The following is a 17,535-nucleotide window of genomic DNA, read 5'->3' as shown; positions in this document are numbered from 1 at the left end:
TCTATCTTCAAGATACTTCCAGTTCAGTTCCTTCTGAAGCTCTGTGGTGCTCTCCCATGGGCTAAAAACACCTGTGACCATTCGTGCAACCCTTCTCTATACGTTCAACATCCCCTTTTAGTCCTCAGGAATATTCTAAAACCTGTTGCACAAGTGATTTGTAAATAATTTCCTTTGGAGACTTTCAACCCATGGGTGGAAGCATTTCTGAAATAGCTACATTTAAAAATTGTTCGCATGCCATTGTGGTCAAAGTATAACTTGCATGAAAAACGATACCGAAAACTGGTGTTAAGGCAACTGCAGTGCACCACAGGCCACTGGACAGATGGCTGTTTGTTGTGTCCCAAACATGGGTTTTATTTGAAGTTGGGTGATACAGTTCAAAACCACACCTTAGCTGGTTGGCCTTAATGAGAGGCAGACATACGACCTAGCTAATAAGTTACAATCTCTGGTGTGAAAGATAGAAACGCTGGGTGGTAACTCGTCATGAATGTTTAACAATCGGAGGTTTATTCGGAAATACAATGAGTAAATCCTAACTGCTCTGGCTGAGATGCTTCCAGTAAGCGGCAAAGTCTGATACAGAGAGAATGAATGACAAACACCCCCATGACTAAATCAGTTCCAGTTGCTAACTCTGCAATGAACTCTGGCTCTCTCAGCTGCTTTCCCACAGCACCTCACTTCAGAATATCTTGCTGCCGAGTTTTGTCCACTTACTTCCCCCCCCCCAACCCCCCAACCAGAAATGCTGTTGGCCTATTAACTTCAATTCCAATCCTTATCAAGGAGCCTGTTATCAGAAGTACACACAGCCCTCTTTGTGCATTTATAGCTTTTACCTCACAATCAAACACAGCTGCCCATCAGCCTGGCATCGGTCAGCCTGCTTCAGGGTCTGTGGCTCCTCTTGCCACACCTTAAGACCCTAGTGTTGTCTCCTTGTTATTAACAATGTAATTCAAACTATGGTAATAACACCTCCCCTGCCAGCAGAATTGGTATTACTCTTCAGAGCAGCACCAATTGTGAAGTTTTTTATTCACCTCTGACAAAAATGCTATACATTTTGCATTTGTTTTGCTTCTTTTACATATTTTGGTTGAATTATATTTACATCAGCATGTTGACATTAACACATTTACGTTAAAACATGGATAATTGACATTAACACTTTGATATTTATAATTAACATTGGCATAGACATTTCATTTCATATTTTACATTTGTGTATTGCTTGGGTACATTTAATTCACTTATTTTGTCAACTTTTACTGTTTTATTTTAACAACTTCATTTTACTTAAGTTTTACAATTTCTTTTCATCTTAACATCTATTCCTAAATGATACTGACTCATCTTGGCCCTTTGGACACCTTTTATAAATAACTACAACGTAAGTTTCTCTATTGAAATGTCTCCGAGCCAAACTGGTTTCAGGATACTGCTTCACAATAGTGTTTCGTATGTGTATTTTTCCACAATCTGTGTCCTTAGAAGCTTCTCTCCCACATAAAATGATCAATACTTCTTCTTTTGGAGCTATATATAACCATTCATTACTGTTTAAATGCTCTGATTCAATCCAACTGTTCTTTGTACCCAATCTTCCATAATTTCTCTCACCTGTTGCAACAATTTTGCTTCACACTCTACATGATCAAAAATTGATAACAATGCACAGTCACCTATTTTTACTTAATTCGCTGAAGTTTAACTGCTCTGCTGAAAGTTTCGTATATTGCCTTTTGGACTCCTCTATCAGCAAGAACTCTTTTTCTAGCTGTATGTACACATACTTTCCTTTCATTTCAAGGATCTCTTTCGGTAGTGTAAGTGCTTTAAACAAAAGTTAAAATTGTTGTTATATATCAATGGTATGTTGATTAAATATCATAATATACTAGCAGAAATGAAAACAGTTAAGTCAATTATTCTTAATAGTACGTAACCTGATATTTCAGCTACAGGAACAGGAAACTTTACATCTTTTAGCTCATCATGTATTAAACTTAAATACTTTACAATTTGGACAGGATTGATAATGTGAGGCTGTGGTATGCCTTTATGTGCATTCACAATGGCATTTACCATCTGCTTGTATTTTTCCTCGATCTGGCAAAATAATGCTGACAACTATAATACCTGTTTTGTTATTGTTACAAAGGGAGCTACCTGTTTAAATCCCATGTTGGTTTCTTTCACATATGCTCTCATGAAACATTCTAGTCTTTCAATATCAGTCTCTGACATGTTCATTTGATTCTAATGTACAAACAGTCCTGTTCACACCTGCCACTGTGGCCCTTATCACTGCCACTTGCACTTTTATCAACCTCAGTAGTCCTTATGAGTTTCTTTTCATAGTATCTATTCTTCCCTTGTAATATGTTGCATCTGTGTCATCTAATGTACTGAAAAGTATAATTTTACTTACCTAGCCTGTAAAGCTAAAGATTTCTCTTTTTCTTCTTGTCTCATGCTTTGTCAGCTGTTGTACTAGTCACCGCAGACCTATAATTTTCTCTACATGATATGTTACCTGTTGGTCTAATAAACAACACTCTATTAAACCTACATTTAATTGTTGTAACGTGTCTCTGAACCTTTGTACCACTGCTTTATCATATCTTTCTGCTGTCTTAATGCTTTCTGTTATGGAATCCAAATTTACATAGGTAACAATCATCAAAGTAGTGCTGTATCTCTTTATTTGTCCTATATTATCATAGTATAACCCTGAAGAACTTGGAAATTATGTCATTTGAAAGCCATTCAATGCATAATCTGATGCAGATTTGGTGTATGTTGCTATCACTATGACGAGTTGGACAATTCTTCACCCAAGTGCCGTACCTGAAATTTAAAAGAATTGTTTTAGTCTGTTTGCATGTACCTTTGTTTCTTTTAATCTTTATAACTACATTCGGAGTATCAACCTTCATTATTTCACACCCTCATCACAGTGAATCTAGCTTTCTAGATCTACCACATCTTACCAATTCTGTGCTGGCATACGCCTTCACCAGCATACTGGTCAGCACTTGAAAACACTGCATAGCAGGCACTGAATTAAGCATGCCTATGATAAGACGAGACCAAGACACGCCCACAGGCTACACACCGCTAACACCCCCTGGGCAGCATGCACATATGCCGCTGCTGCCTCTGTCTCAATGTCCGTAACTCAGTACGTCGCATCGAGGCTCGGTTCGCATTGCACCTCAATACATCACACTGTGCTAGTCTTCCACAATGATAGTCTCGTTGCTTCACTCCCTAGCTAGCTGTGAAGGAACATTAGTCATTTAACCAAAGAACTTCAGCTTGGACATAACTGAAATTAAATACTCAACTGGTTCCTGCAATAAAGTATATTTTAACCATGTGTGCATTTTGTGTTGTTGTGAGTGGAAACCAGCCAACCAACTTATCATACCACCATCTCTTCATCCAGCCAGGAATGACAAAACATTATATGAGGGCACAGCCACAACAGATTCATCATACAGTAACACTTTATTTCCTACCTTGAATTCTTTTAGATTTTGTTTCCTTTCATACTGTTCTATGCTAGTTTTATTTTTTACTACTGATTCTCTTGAATTCTCGAAGCCTATTAACATATGATTTGTAATTTTAACTTACTTGTATTGATTCCTGTTGCAGTACTTATGGAATATTTACATTTCGCCTGTACAGTAATTCAAATGGAGTGTACCCTGTGCTGCTGTGTGATGTACTGTTAAACACGAAAACTGGGCAAGATACCCACTTGTCCCATGAACTTTGATCACCTGTGGCGAAATGCCTTACATATTTAACAAATGTTCTGTGAATTCTTTCCACAGCACTGTTAGATTCTTGGTCTGTTAAAAGAACTGATGGAATTCCATTCTTAATATTGTATGTTCCACAAATGCTTTGGCTACTATTTTGGCATCTTGCCTTTCAAGTGGAACTGTTAGGGTAAATTTAATTAAATCTTCCTGAAATGTTAGTAAGTATCTCTTACCTGAACCTAATAAGCCTAGAGGACCTACAGTGCCCATTGAACATATCTCAAACACTAACTTAGCTGTGACAGTAATTTCTAAAAGCATTCTCATTTTTTGTTGCATGCGCTTATTTTTCTGACAGGATGAACACCAAATTTAATCTTCAATATTGTGCTTCGTTCCATGCCACTGCTTGTAAGTCTTTATTCTTTCTAACGTCCTAAATGTCCTAACATTCCATGATGCCCTCCCAAGGGGTTATTGTGTGTTTCTCTAAGTATGTTCTCCTTCTCCTTAAGACTAATTTCCTCTTCACTATCTGTTTCCTTTTCTATTTCTGGTGACACCTATGCTTGTCACACGTTCACGGGATAACGTTTCCCACTTGCTTCTGCAACACTGTCTCCACGTTCTGTTTCGTCTCTATGTCTTCCTTCTCTTCAGACTTTATTCTGCTCAGAGGATTTGCATCACTGTTTAACCTCCCTGGTTTGTATACTACCTCATGATTGTATTTTTCGAGTTTCGGTCTCCATTTCAGGAGTCTCGAACTTGGACCCTTTACACTGAATATCCCAGTGAACAGCTTATGGTCGGTTACCACTGTAAATATTAATCCACATATGTACGGTTGGAACAGTTTCACTGCATATACTACAGCTAGCAATCCCCTTTCAGTAGTGCTATTGTTTAGTTCTGCTTTATTCAGTGCTCTTGAAGCATCTGCAATGGGCAAGTCTTTACCAACTTTCTTTCCTTGCAACAATACTGTCCCCAAAGCTGCATTGCTAACATCTATTGTGACAATAAACAGTTTCATAAAAGTTGGGGACGAAGTAGTGGAGGATTTATCAATTTCTCCTTCAGTTCGAACACATTGTTTTGTCATTCGTCTCATTGGTACTCCACTCCTTTCTTTAACAACTTGTGGAGCGGATTTGCAATTTTGCTTAAGTTTTTAATAAATCTTTGGTAGTACCCTATCAACCCTAGAAATCCTAATTCTTTTGTTGTCCTTGGGTGTGGGAAAAGCTTTACCTTCTCCATCTTTGGCGTATCTGGCTAGATCCCCTTGTCAGTAATACAATGACCTAGGAAGATTACTTCCTTCCTCGGAAACACACTTATCCCCTGCAGTTTCAATTTATGCTCTCACAAACTGTCAAAGGTTTCATGGAGCTTCTAATTATGCTCCTGCAAGTTTCTTTCATATCACACTATATTGTCTCGGTAGACAAAGCATTTCAAACCATGCAAACCTGCCAAGACTGTGTTTATCAGTTGCTGGAAACATTTGGGCTCCCCTTAGTCCCATCGGCATTCTCTTGTATTCACAATGCTGATAATGAACTGAAGGCCATTTTGTCACTGTCCTTCTGGCCCGTCAATACTTGATGATATCTGCTTGTAACATCAAGCGTCAAGAAGTATTTTGCTTGCCCTAATTGATCCAAAATATCAGAGATATTCAGTAGTTGAAATGCATTGTCTACAGTAATTAGCATTTAAATGCTCTACTCTTAGCTGCTTCTCTAATGCACTCAACTTTGTTTCACTGGTGATTTGCTTGCTGCCTTTCACTTTGCATATTTTTACTAGTGGTTCCAGCTCCTCTGCCAGTAATCTGACATTCTGCAGCTGAACTCTACTCTCTGGTAGATTCGCTATGCTCACTATGCATTTAACCTTTTGAACTTTCACTAACAATTCAGGTACATTTCCTGTCTGGGAATAACTATTTGCTTTTTGCTCTGTCCTGGCACCTTGCCTTCCTCTCTTAACATTATTTTTTCTTCTCAGGGACCTATTTCCCGATCAGATTCTGGATCCATTTCGAATTCATAACCTTCTGATTCCTCTTCCACTATTAAAGGTATGTCTCACCCTTGTAGTCTTACAACCGAAGTTTCTACCTATCAGAGCATCGTATGGAATGACTAGTCCTGACCCATACACATGAAACTTTCGTCCAACTTTTCTGCTGCCTTCCACACTTCAATATATTTGTACTGTACCTATTGCACTTACCGCTTCACTCATTATGCCATTCAACAGAAGTCTTTCTGCTTCATTTACTCTAACTGCACTATTCACTGGAATACTTGTTCTCTATAGCAAACACAACTGTGATCCTGTATCTATCAATAACTTTAAGTACTTTCTAAAGTCTACACAATATAGAACTAGAACATTATTTTCCATTTTATGTTGCACAGTCAAATTACCCTAACCATGGGCTTGCTTAGTGCAACAACACCCGACTGTGCAGCCTTACGGCTCTTTAGTTTCCCTGTACCATATCGCCCGTTTTACTTGACACTGGCGCCCTGCCCTTCCTCCAGGCAAGCCAGGGTCCTTTGTGAAAATCGCCAGTGTAATGGCCCTGCTACTTAGACTTGAAGCACACTATGTCTTTTATTCTCATGAACAGAATGTCACAATTAAACGGTAGGTTCTATTGCAGACATCTCCATTCCTGTAAACCTCTATCAGTTTCTCTGTGATTTCTTTTAAATTCTCTGACATCTATAGGATTTACTTTCCTCAGTTTTACCCAACACTTCATGTCCATGTGATCCTGCTTGTCACATCCGTAACAAAAGTTAGTGAACTCTTTACTGGTCGTTACTGTTGTGACAGTGCCACGACATTCAAAAGTGCCGCTACGTTAGTACGCGAACACGGCGATAGAGGCGCTCCGCAGCTTGGCCGAGCGCGGGAGCGCCACCTGGCTATGAACGGCACCGGCCGCATGTCATGGTATGGCAGTCGAATGACAGATACAGAGTTAGTAACATGTAACCCGCTAGTGTTTCTACTTTTGTATATCCACGCAATTTATTAGTGATTAAAGGTTATAACACTTTTTGGCGACGAGGATGGGATCGGACATGGATGTTAACTGTGTGTTTTCTCAAACGAATAAGTTGTTTGTTACTGTTCGTGTTCTGGATAAAGACATTCGCATGCAAGTGGACACTGGCTCTGCAGTAACTCTCATTAATTCTCGCACGTATTTGGAGTTGGGCTCCCCTCCCTTGTCTCCAGTTACGCGAAATCTAAGAACGTATAATAAGCAGAAAATTCCTATCGTTGGCCAGTTTGATGCTTCCACTGCCTACAAGTCTGTTGTTAGGCCCCTCACGTTTTATGTGGTGGATCATGCGGGCACTGAAAACCTGTTCGGTTATGATGCTTTCCAGTTGTTCGGGTTCTCCATTGATGATGATGTGCACCTCATATCTGAGGACATTCCATATCAACAGCTGGATGGCTTGTGTTCTGAATTCTCGTCCGTGTTCTCTGCTGGTCTGGGTCGTGCCAAGGATTTTGAAGCCCACATTACTCTTAAACCTACGGCTCGCCCTAAGTTTTTCCGGGCACGCCCTATTCCGATGGCATTGCATGCACTTGTCAAAGCTGAGATAGACAGGTTAACAGCTTCGGGGATTCTCCTTCCTGTTACCTCCAGCGAATGGGCATCACCCATCGTGGTGGTTTCTAAACCAAACGGGAGTCTGCGACTGTGTGGTGATTTTAAATCCACTGTCAACGCTTAAAGCCTCATTGACACTTATCCTCTTCCCCGTCCTGAGGAGTTATTTACCAAGCTCGCTGGGGGCCAGTTCTTTTCCAAACTTGACTTATCGGAGGCGTACCATCAGTTGCCGTTGGATGCATCTTCCAAGGAATTTCTCATCATCAACACTCCTTGTGGGTTGTATCAGTACCAGCGGTTACCATTTGGCGTCGCTAGCGCGCCGGCCATTTTTCAGTGGTTTTTGGAACAGCTCACGGCTTCCGTTCCCGGCTGCATCAACTACCTGGATGACATTGTTGTCGCGGGGGCCTCCACTGAGGAGCACCTTCGCAATTTGCGTTCCCTGTTTCGGGTTCTGCATTCAGCTGGGTTGAAGTGTAATCTGGACAAGTCACAGTTCTTCCCACCCTCCGTTGTCTATCTTGGTTTCCACTTGTCCCGTGAGGGTATACGTCCTCTACGACAGCACGTTGCGGCCATTACCGCTCTACCCCGGCCGTCTACGGTCAAAGAACTTCAGGCGTTTCTAGGCAAGGTTGCTTATTATCACAAATTCATTCCCTCCGCGGCGGCGGCGGCTCATCCTCTGCATCAGCTGTTACGCAAAAACGTTCCTTTCTGTTGGTCCGCCGAGTGTGAGCAGGCTTTTGTCCGCCTGAAGGCTCATTTGCAGTCAGCGCCTTGTCTTGCCACATTCCGTCCGGGTCAGCACTTGGTTCTGGCGACTGACGCGTCACAGTATGGCCTAGGGGCTGTTCTCGCCCATCGGTATGAGGATGGGTCGGAACGACCCATCGCCTACGCTTCCAAGACCCTCAACGATGCCCAACGGCGTTACTCTCAAATAGAAAAGGAGGCGCTCGCTATCATTTATGCTCTCAAAAAGTTCAGCGTTTTTTTGTATGGTTCTAAGTTTCACCTCATCACCGGCCACAAGCCGCTGGTCTCTCTGTTCAGCCCCTCGGCGTCGCTTCCGGATAAGGCAGCTCACCGCCTGCAACGTTGGGCCTTATACTTGTCTCGTTTTCACTACGAGATTCACTATCGCCCCACGGCCCAGCACGCCAACGCTGACGCGTTGTCGCGTTTGCCGATGGGCCGGTTTTCGATCGAGATGAACTACTCTGTTTCCACATTGATGAGGTAGAACGTCGTGCGGTCGAGGGTTTTCCACTTACAGGTTCGCAGGTCGCGTCGGCTACGGCGCGGGACCCGGTCCTGCATCAGGTGATCGGTTTTGTTCAGGGGGGTTGGCCGGACAGGACCAAGGGCCGGGCATCGGATCCCCTTCGCAACTACCATGCCTTGCGCCTTCGTCTGTCTGTTCATGAGGGTGTTGTTCTTCTGGCCACGGATGGCGCATCTCCACGGGTTGTGGTGCCCGCCTCTCTTCGCAAAGATGTTCTCAAACTATTGCATGAGGGCCATTGGGGGATTTCTCGGACTAAGTCCCTGGCCCGCAGACACGTTTATTGGCCCGGTATTGATTCGGACATCGCCCACATGGTCGCTGCATGTGATCAGTGTGTTCAACAACTGGCTGCGCCTCGTACTCTGCCCTCTCCGTGGCCTGATCCGGCGCAGCCATGGGAACGGGTGCACGCTGACTTTGCCGGCCCCTTCCTCGGCACTCATTGGCTACTGTTGATTGACGCCTTCTCGAAGTTTCCGTTTGTTGTTCGATGTCCGTCGCCCACCACTGCGGCGACGACGCTGGCTTTGTCCAAAATCTTCGCGCTAGAAGGTCTTCCATCCACGATTGTCACGGACAATGGCCCTCAGTTCTCTTCGCAGGCCTTCCGTGATTTTTGTACTGGACAAGGGATTCATCATGTTACAGCACCGCCCTTCCATCCGCAATCGAATGGGGAGGTCGAGCGCCTTGTCCGCACTTTCAAAAGCCAAATGAAAAAATTCCTTAGTGATTTTTCCACAGATGACGCTCTGTTGCAATTTCTGAGTTCTTATTGCTTCACGCCTCTGGGTGATCGCAGCCCTGCTGAACTCTTGCATGGCCGCCAACCGCGCACTCTACTGCACCTGCTTCACCCTGTCAGGCCTTGTACTGTGTCCCCTAGTGCGGGAAAATACCCGGTGGGCGCCGACGTGTGGGCACGGGGGTATGGATCTCGCCCTAAATGGATTCCAGGGGTGGTCCAGGCTCTTCGCGGCCGCCGGCTTTGTGAAATACGTACGGACGACGGCATGGTTGTTCGCCATTACGACCAGATGCGCCCACGAGTGGTGGCCACGCCGGTACCACCGCCCCTTCTTTCGTCTCCACCAGCCCGAGAAGCCAGTCCTGTCACTGCTGCCGATCTTCCGGGCGTGTTGCTGCCGCCGCCGTCGCTACCGCTTCCGAGTACGCCGGAACCGGCCCCAGTCGCGACGCCGCCTTCTCCGGGTCCCATCTCGCTGGAGCACACCCCCAGGTCCACGACACCTATTGATGCTGCTCCAGAGTTTTCACCCATCATCTCGTCCAGAAGGCACGTTCCACGCGCAAGCTTCCGTCCTGGACATTTTCGACCATACTCTCGTGTTTCTCCGCGGGATCTTCTCGGGGCCTCCCAAGAGGCCATGGATGTCTCCGCACTGTCCGTGTCTCCAAGGAAGTGAGTGTTTTTTTTTTCGAGGGGGGAAAAGTGTTGTGACAGTGCCACAACATTCAAAAGTGCCGCTACGTTAGTACGCGAACACGGCGATAGAGGCGCTCCGCAGCTCGGCCGAGCGCGGGAGCGCCACCTGGCTATGAACAGCGCCGGCCGCATGTCACGGCACGGCAGTCGAATGACAGATACGGAGTTAGTAACATGTAACCCGCTAGTGTTTCTACTTTTGTATATCTACGCAATTTATTAGTGATTAAAGGTTATAACAGTTACCCATACTCTGCCCTCTGGCTTATTCTTTCTACATTTACTTGCAATACAACCTATTAAACTGCACGTGAAACATTTTAAGTCCTTAATTTCTTTTGAGCCCTTCACTGTTTCCCTTCCATGATTAAACATTCCCCGTTCTTTCACTGATAATATTGCACTTTCCTCTTGCAGTGCTAACTCCACTGCTGCTGTCAAACCGGTTTCATCTCCTCGGCTTCACACTACTGTCTTAATTCTATCATTACTTAGGCCCTGAATAAACCACACTCTTCATAATGAATCTGCCAACTCTATGGCACCTTTCAAGTTTTCCCAACCTGTAAACCAACCTACTGCCTCCCTGCAATTTCTTTGCATTTCTGCTTTTGAATTACACGACCTGTGCATAGACATCTAATGCCATGTACCTCCACAAACCTACCAACAGACTGTCGGGTCCCTGATATGCAGAATTAGTGATTTATTTTATTCCAAAGATGAACAAACAAGCTTTAAGCAGGTGGTCACAATGCTCATCAGTGTAAATTACAGGTATTTGGTATTGTAAAGCGCTCAAATATTATAAATTAATAATGGTGACATCAATGTTTATGATTCTGTAACATGAAGCTCACAAATGTCATGAGGGCACCTACATCATTATACATTCACAAGCACAGGTGCGACTCCATGGGGGCCCCTCAAAAATTCGTTTGGGGGGGGGGGGGGGGGGAGTTCCCAATAATTTAAGAAAATTAATTATTAGTTATATTATGCTTTGTAAAATCACAAAATTGTGTTTGAATTTGTTATTTTCCTTATTTGACGATAGTTACCTTTTAAAATACATTCAGTAACGAGTTAAAAGAAATGATTATTATGGAAGTAAGCAGGTTAACTGAAAACAAGTGGTGTGAATCATGATAGTGTTACGGTGCTGTGGGAACACTTAGAATTTGTCCCGGTGCGCGAACCTTTGGGTAAAAGCAGTGGAGCTCACATAATAGTAGATACAAAAACCTGACTGAAACCCAAACTTGATAGCAGTGAGATCCCTGTTAACCTAAATGACATCAAAATGGGTGACTATTGGGAAATGAAGGAAGAATACTTGACTGTTGGGAAATGGAGGCATATTCCTCAAAGCAGACATGAAACTCAAATCCACCAAACTGGAAATTAAAGCAGTTTGGGGATGATTTGTGCAGGACTCAGCATCAAGGGTGTGCATAAACTTATACTTGGGTCTATTTATCGACTACCAATCTAAATCTCAGAGTAAACCTCGACTTGCTAATACACACATTTCCTAATTATACTGTCATAATTGGAGGAGACAATGATCATCTCACAATCAACTGCAATACAGTTTTGTAAGTGGTAGGCATGACGAGATATCCTATGAAACAATATTATATGCTATATGTAAAAAATAACTGGAACAGATAGAGGGGACACCTTGAAAAATAATAGGGACAGATAGAGCGGATGCCTACTCATGACAGAAATACATTAGATGTAATGGCAACCAAAGATTAACGGTATTAGATTTTCACGTGTATACATTATTATCATCGTTCATGATTATGATCAGCTGTAGATTAGTATTCTTGTGTCACAGGTCAATAAGTGCACAAACAAATGGCAATAATCAACGCAGATTAACAAAAACTCTACACACTGATTACTTTGTAATAGTAACACAGATCATTAAAGAGTGCCACATAACATCACATACTAAATGATGGCTACACATAACTAAACAAACAAACTGTAACACAATGTTTGAACTGACTGGCTTAGAAACTTGCATGTTGAATGTCGACTACAGGCTGACTTTAGCTTTGTGCAAGACACCACTTGCAAGATGCAGGTAAGACATATTACAAAATGTTAACATGTAGCTATTATATTTTATATAATAACAAAGTTAGAAAAAGTACAAAAATACATAAACTCATTAGGCAGACATACTTTTTGTTTAATAATTGGTACAAATAATGGTTCTATTGTATGTAATGGTAGTTTCATCATACAGAGGGATCTACACAGCCAGCCAAGAATTTTCTGCAAACTCTCTAACTGAAATATTTCATAAACTGACATGTTATTCTAGGAAAGTTATACTTTTTTTCCTTTTGGAATAAGGAAAATTAGGGCTACACAGCAATAACACTGAAATTTTGAAAGGATTACATTTTATGACTGAAACATTTTAAAAATCAATAATTTCAAATAATGATAACTTTTGCATCTTGCAGTTTTCAGAAAACGTAATATGTTCTTTAGATAGACAGGTGTTGCCTTTCAAATAAGGCATATCAATCCTAAAATTATTGGCTGGGTCAAATTTTGAAGCACGTGTGGTTTTAGTTAATTGCAAATTTTGGACATTTCATTAAAGAATATTTTTCTAAATGAGTTACTTATGCTGATGTCATTGGCTTTCTGTAAACCACACAGGTTAAAAAAATTCTACTTGAACAAGGAATTGATACGTCATATAACATTATTATAAAACATTATTTATATTAGGAGTGGTATTATAGCAACTGCAGTTATTCCATCTTGGTATATCTCGACATCCTTAAATTTGTCATGGCCATAAAGTAGCTGCTGTATTACTTGATTCTAGAAAATAAAGACCAATGCATATTCAAATGAGGTATAAAATTAAATTTGTGACTGGACTGAGGATTTCTGGTTATGGGGGAAGCAGCATGTATCCTGGATGGAGAGTTAACAACACATGTAGATGGGCTTCAGGGAATGTGTTAGGACCCTTGCTGTTCTTACTGTATATTAATGAACCAAAAGACCATATCAATAATAATCTTAAGAGTTTTTGCAGATGAAACGGTTATTTATAATTAAGTACTATGCAAAAGAAGCTGTATAAATTTTTATTAAGGTTTTGTTAAGATTTCCAGTGGTACATCAATTGGCACTTATTTTAAATGTTCAGAAGTATTTAAACTGAGCACTTCAGGGGGAAAAACACACACACACACACACACACACACACACACACACAGCATCCCATGGCTATCAGCTTACTGAGTTCACTATTAAACACTGACTGTGAAGACAATGTTGAAAACTTATTACTGCATGCAAAGAGGCATTTCAGCAGTATTCTTTCACTGCTACATTAGTGAAAAGAACGGGAAGAAACCCTAATCCATGGCCCAATGGGAAGTACCCTCTGTTGTTCATTTGACTGTGGGTTGCAAACTATGGATGTAGATGTGGAAGCACTGGGCAGATGTGTGCCTAGTAAAATAGTTCATAGTAGAGGGACGCTTCTGGACAAACAGTCTCTCTCTGCAAAGAAACTTTAAAATACAGAGACTACTGCAGAATAGTTGTAAAACACAGTTCGAGACTATAGACATCAATAAATGAACTTCCTAAATGGAGCAAAACATAAAATATGGGAGAGGCAACGACCCATCTACAGCAGATTGAAGTGTGGAGCACAGAAACAAGTAACAGAAAATATCATTCACACTAGTTTTCTGGCTATCTCTCTTTTTCTAGTAAGTAAACCCATTCACATGCACAACTACACAGATACCCAAATGTACACTCCTCTCCCACGGGTGCGGCAAGACTCTTGCCATGGCTAAGAGCTCTTAAGAGTATAGACATAGTGGTAATAAATGAAATGTGTTTGGCTGTCACAAGGGCGATTCGTGAAGTATTCAGTGACTACTGTAGCAAGATCTCATTGTAATATGTCCTGCAAACCCCAAAGGAGTTCTTGTCTTATGTAAAGGTTATCACTGACGCAAAAATTAGTGTTCCGGCACCCACAGGTGATGCATGAACTGAAACTGAGGGTACCAAAGTGAAAGCAGAAATGCTAATTCCACTTTTCAATGGCATTTTACAAAGGAAAATCCAGAAGTACTGACTGCACCAGTTTAATTCTCATGTCTCACACCACTGCAAAGATAAGTGATATACAAATATAAGTGTCAATAAAGTTATGAAACAACTGAAGCTGCTAAAACTGAACACATCCCAGGGTCCAACAGAGTCCCTATAAGATTCTGCCCATAATTCACAAATTTATTAGGCCCTCCTCTCAACTGTGATGTACCACTGGCCCCTGAACAAACAACTGCATCCAGGAATAGAAAAGAAAGAAAGAAAAAAGGCACAGGTCACATCTGTCTCGAAGTAGGAGAACAGAAGTGATCCACAAACTTACCCTACATAAATATGACATTTATCTGCTGCAAAATTGTCAAACATTTTTTGAATGCAAACATAAAGAGCTATCTTGAACACTACAACCTCCTTAATGCTAACCAGCATTGATTCTGAAAACATCAATCATACAAAACCCAACTCTCATTTTTCTCAGATAACCTGAAAGCCAGAGTCAAGGCAGCCAGGGAGATGCAGTATTTCTTGGATTCCAAATGGTAACACCATGCTACATGATTTTTGATGTTTGTGTAATTTTCACCATTCCTGAAGTGCTTGTTACACAATCTGATGTACTCAAGATGTCACACTAGCTTTGCAGTCAGGCACTACCAGTTCTTTCTCTTTGCTGTAGACATTATCTTGCATTTATCCACATTTAAGTAAGAGTTCTCTTTCATTATATCATAAGGAACTTTTGAACAACTCTTTCTGTAAATACTCTATGACTGCCCAATAACAGTACTTTCCAGTGCACAACTGCATCATCAGCAAATAAGCTTATAGTATTGTTGATCCTACCTGATAAATCATTTGTGTGTACTGAAAACATTAGAGGTCCTTTTATGTTTCCTTGGGGTCACTTATCCTTGATGATACTCTATGTGACTGCATCTTGGTGGGTAATTGATGTGGTACACTGTCTCACAACTTTCAGATACATGGGAAGACAGAATCTACCTGTTCCTCTGCATCTACGGTTTGCAAGATGTCAAATATGAATGGAGCAAGCTGTTCCATACAACTGTTTTTTCCTGAATCTGTGCTGATTCTCTGAGAGAATCTTGTTTTCCTCCAGGAACGTCATAATGTTTGAACTTGAAGTGTGCTCTAGGATCCTGCAACAGATCAACATCAGTGATACTGGTCTATACATTTGTGTATCCAATCTATTAACCACTATAGAAACAGGAGTGACTCGTGCTCTCCTTCAGTCACATGAGATGCTTTGCTGTACAAGAGATTCTGGAATTCCACCACAGTCTAATGCCTTGTTCACTTTTGGTTGTCTTAGTTTTTTTTCCCCTTTCCTTCAATATCAAAGGTGCTAATGTCCAGACTGGTCATTTGTGAGTATATACAGGGGTCAAAGATAGGCGTGGTAGTATGCTGAGACTTTCTGCAGATAATACAATTTTCCAGCATGAAGTGCTACCTAAAAAAAGCTACACAAATATTGAGTCTGATCTTGGTTCAATTTCAAAGTGGTGCGAAGACTGGCAACATGCTTTTAATGTTCAAACACGCAAAGTTGTGCACTTCAAAAAATGGAAGAACATAATACCCTGTGACTATAATATCAATCAGTCACTATTAGGATCAATCAACTCATCCAAATACCTGGGTATTATAATTTGTAGAATATGTAATGGAATGATCATGTAGGGTAAAGTAGGTTGCTGACTATGGAAAATCAAACCGTTTTATATTCTGGGAATCTGCAACTGTTCAAAGGCATGCTGGGTCCCTCTTTGCATTAGTGTGCTGCTAACATGTATGCACAGTTCACGTTGAATAACTCATCAGAATTTGAAGGATGTGGGCTGCTTTTACTTTGTACAACACTGGGTTGCTCTGCTGTCACACTGGTAAGACACTGCCACCTGATATGTTCCACACAGTAATTTGCACAGTGCTGCGATTAATTATGTTAGCTATGGCAATTTTTAATTGTCAATCCGGCCTTCTCTTTTATTTTTAGATGCAGGAAATTTTAAAACACACTGACTGCAAGGTTCACCTATCAGCAATTTGTCCTAAATTAATGGAGCATGTCTTTGCTACCTTTCGTTTGCCTTAGCATTGGCAGTATTCACTGAATCGAATTTGGACTGGGAGCGATGAGGGTGGGTATGCCTATTGTTAGCACATTTTAGACATTCCTTTATTAACTTTAATATACAAAAAGTGGTGACACTGTACATCACTCTTTACCGTGTAAGTTGCACCTGAAAATGTGCCTTTAGGCAGCAAAACTGTAGTGCTTCAATAAACAACCATTTTACCAGCCGTTAGCAGAAATCTTCCTAACAACTTACCTGCAAAATGTAACCCGCCTGCATATGAGCTCACTTTGATAAGACTTATGTGACCCAGTCTAGAAATTTGGTCTGGTGAGTGGGATCCATACCAAATAGGACAAACAGTGGATTTTGAATGTATACAAGGAAGGGAAGTATGAATGGTGGAAGGTTTGTTTTGCCCATGCTAACACCTATAAACATCGAAAAACCTGAACCGGCAGACACTCAAAGACAGATACCAATTATCCTGCAAAATCCTACTCAAGACGTTTCAAGAACGAGTTTTACGTAAAGAATCTAGAAATATTCTCCTACATGGGATTCCCTATGGGTCACAAAGACATCAGACTAATTACAGCACGTTCATGAACATTTTTGCACTCATTCTTCCTCTGCTTCATACAAAATGAAGGGGAAAGATGCCCTAATAAGTAGTGACATGGGAATGGCAGAACATGGACGACGCATATGTAGACTTAATACTGTTGCGGGTATGTTAGGAAACTTAATGTCAGATTCAGGTTTAGGTCTCAGTCATGGTCAGTGTGTGAAAAGGCAGTTCCTCGAACTGCACTATACGCTGAAGAGCCAAAGAAACTGGTATACCTTCCTAATATTGTGTAGGGCCCCCATGAGCATGGCGTGGCATGGACTCGACTAATGTCCAAGGTAATGTTGGAGGGAATTGACACTATGAATCCTGCAAGGCATCCCAGATATGCTCAATAATGTTCATGTCTGGGGAGTTTGGTGGGCAGTGGAAGTGTTTAAAATCAGAAGAATGTTCCTTGAGCCACTCTGTAGCAATTCTAGACATGTTCGGTGTCACACTGTCGTGCTGGAATTGCCCAAGTCCATTGGAATGTACAACGGACATGAATGCATGC

Source organism: Schistocerca serialis, chromosome 2, assembly GCF_023864345.2.
Source record: "Schistocerca serialis cubense isolate TAMUIC-IGC-003099 chromosome 2, iqSchSeri2.2, whole genome shotgun sequence".
In the NCBI taxonomy this organism is placed as follows: Eukaryota; Metazoa; Arthropoda; class Insecta; order Orthoptera; family Acrididae; genus Schistocerca; species Schistocerca serialis.
Note: the sequence above shows the minus strand (reverse complement) of the source record.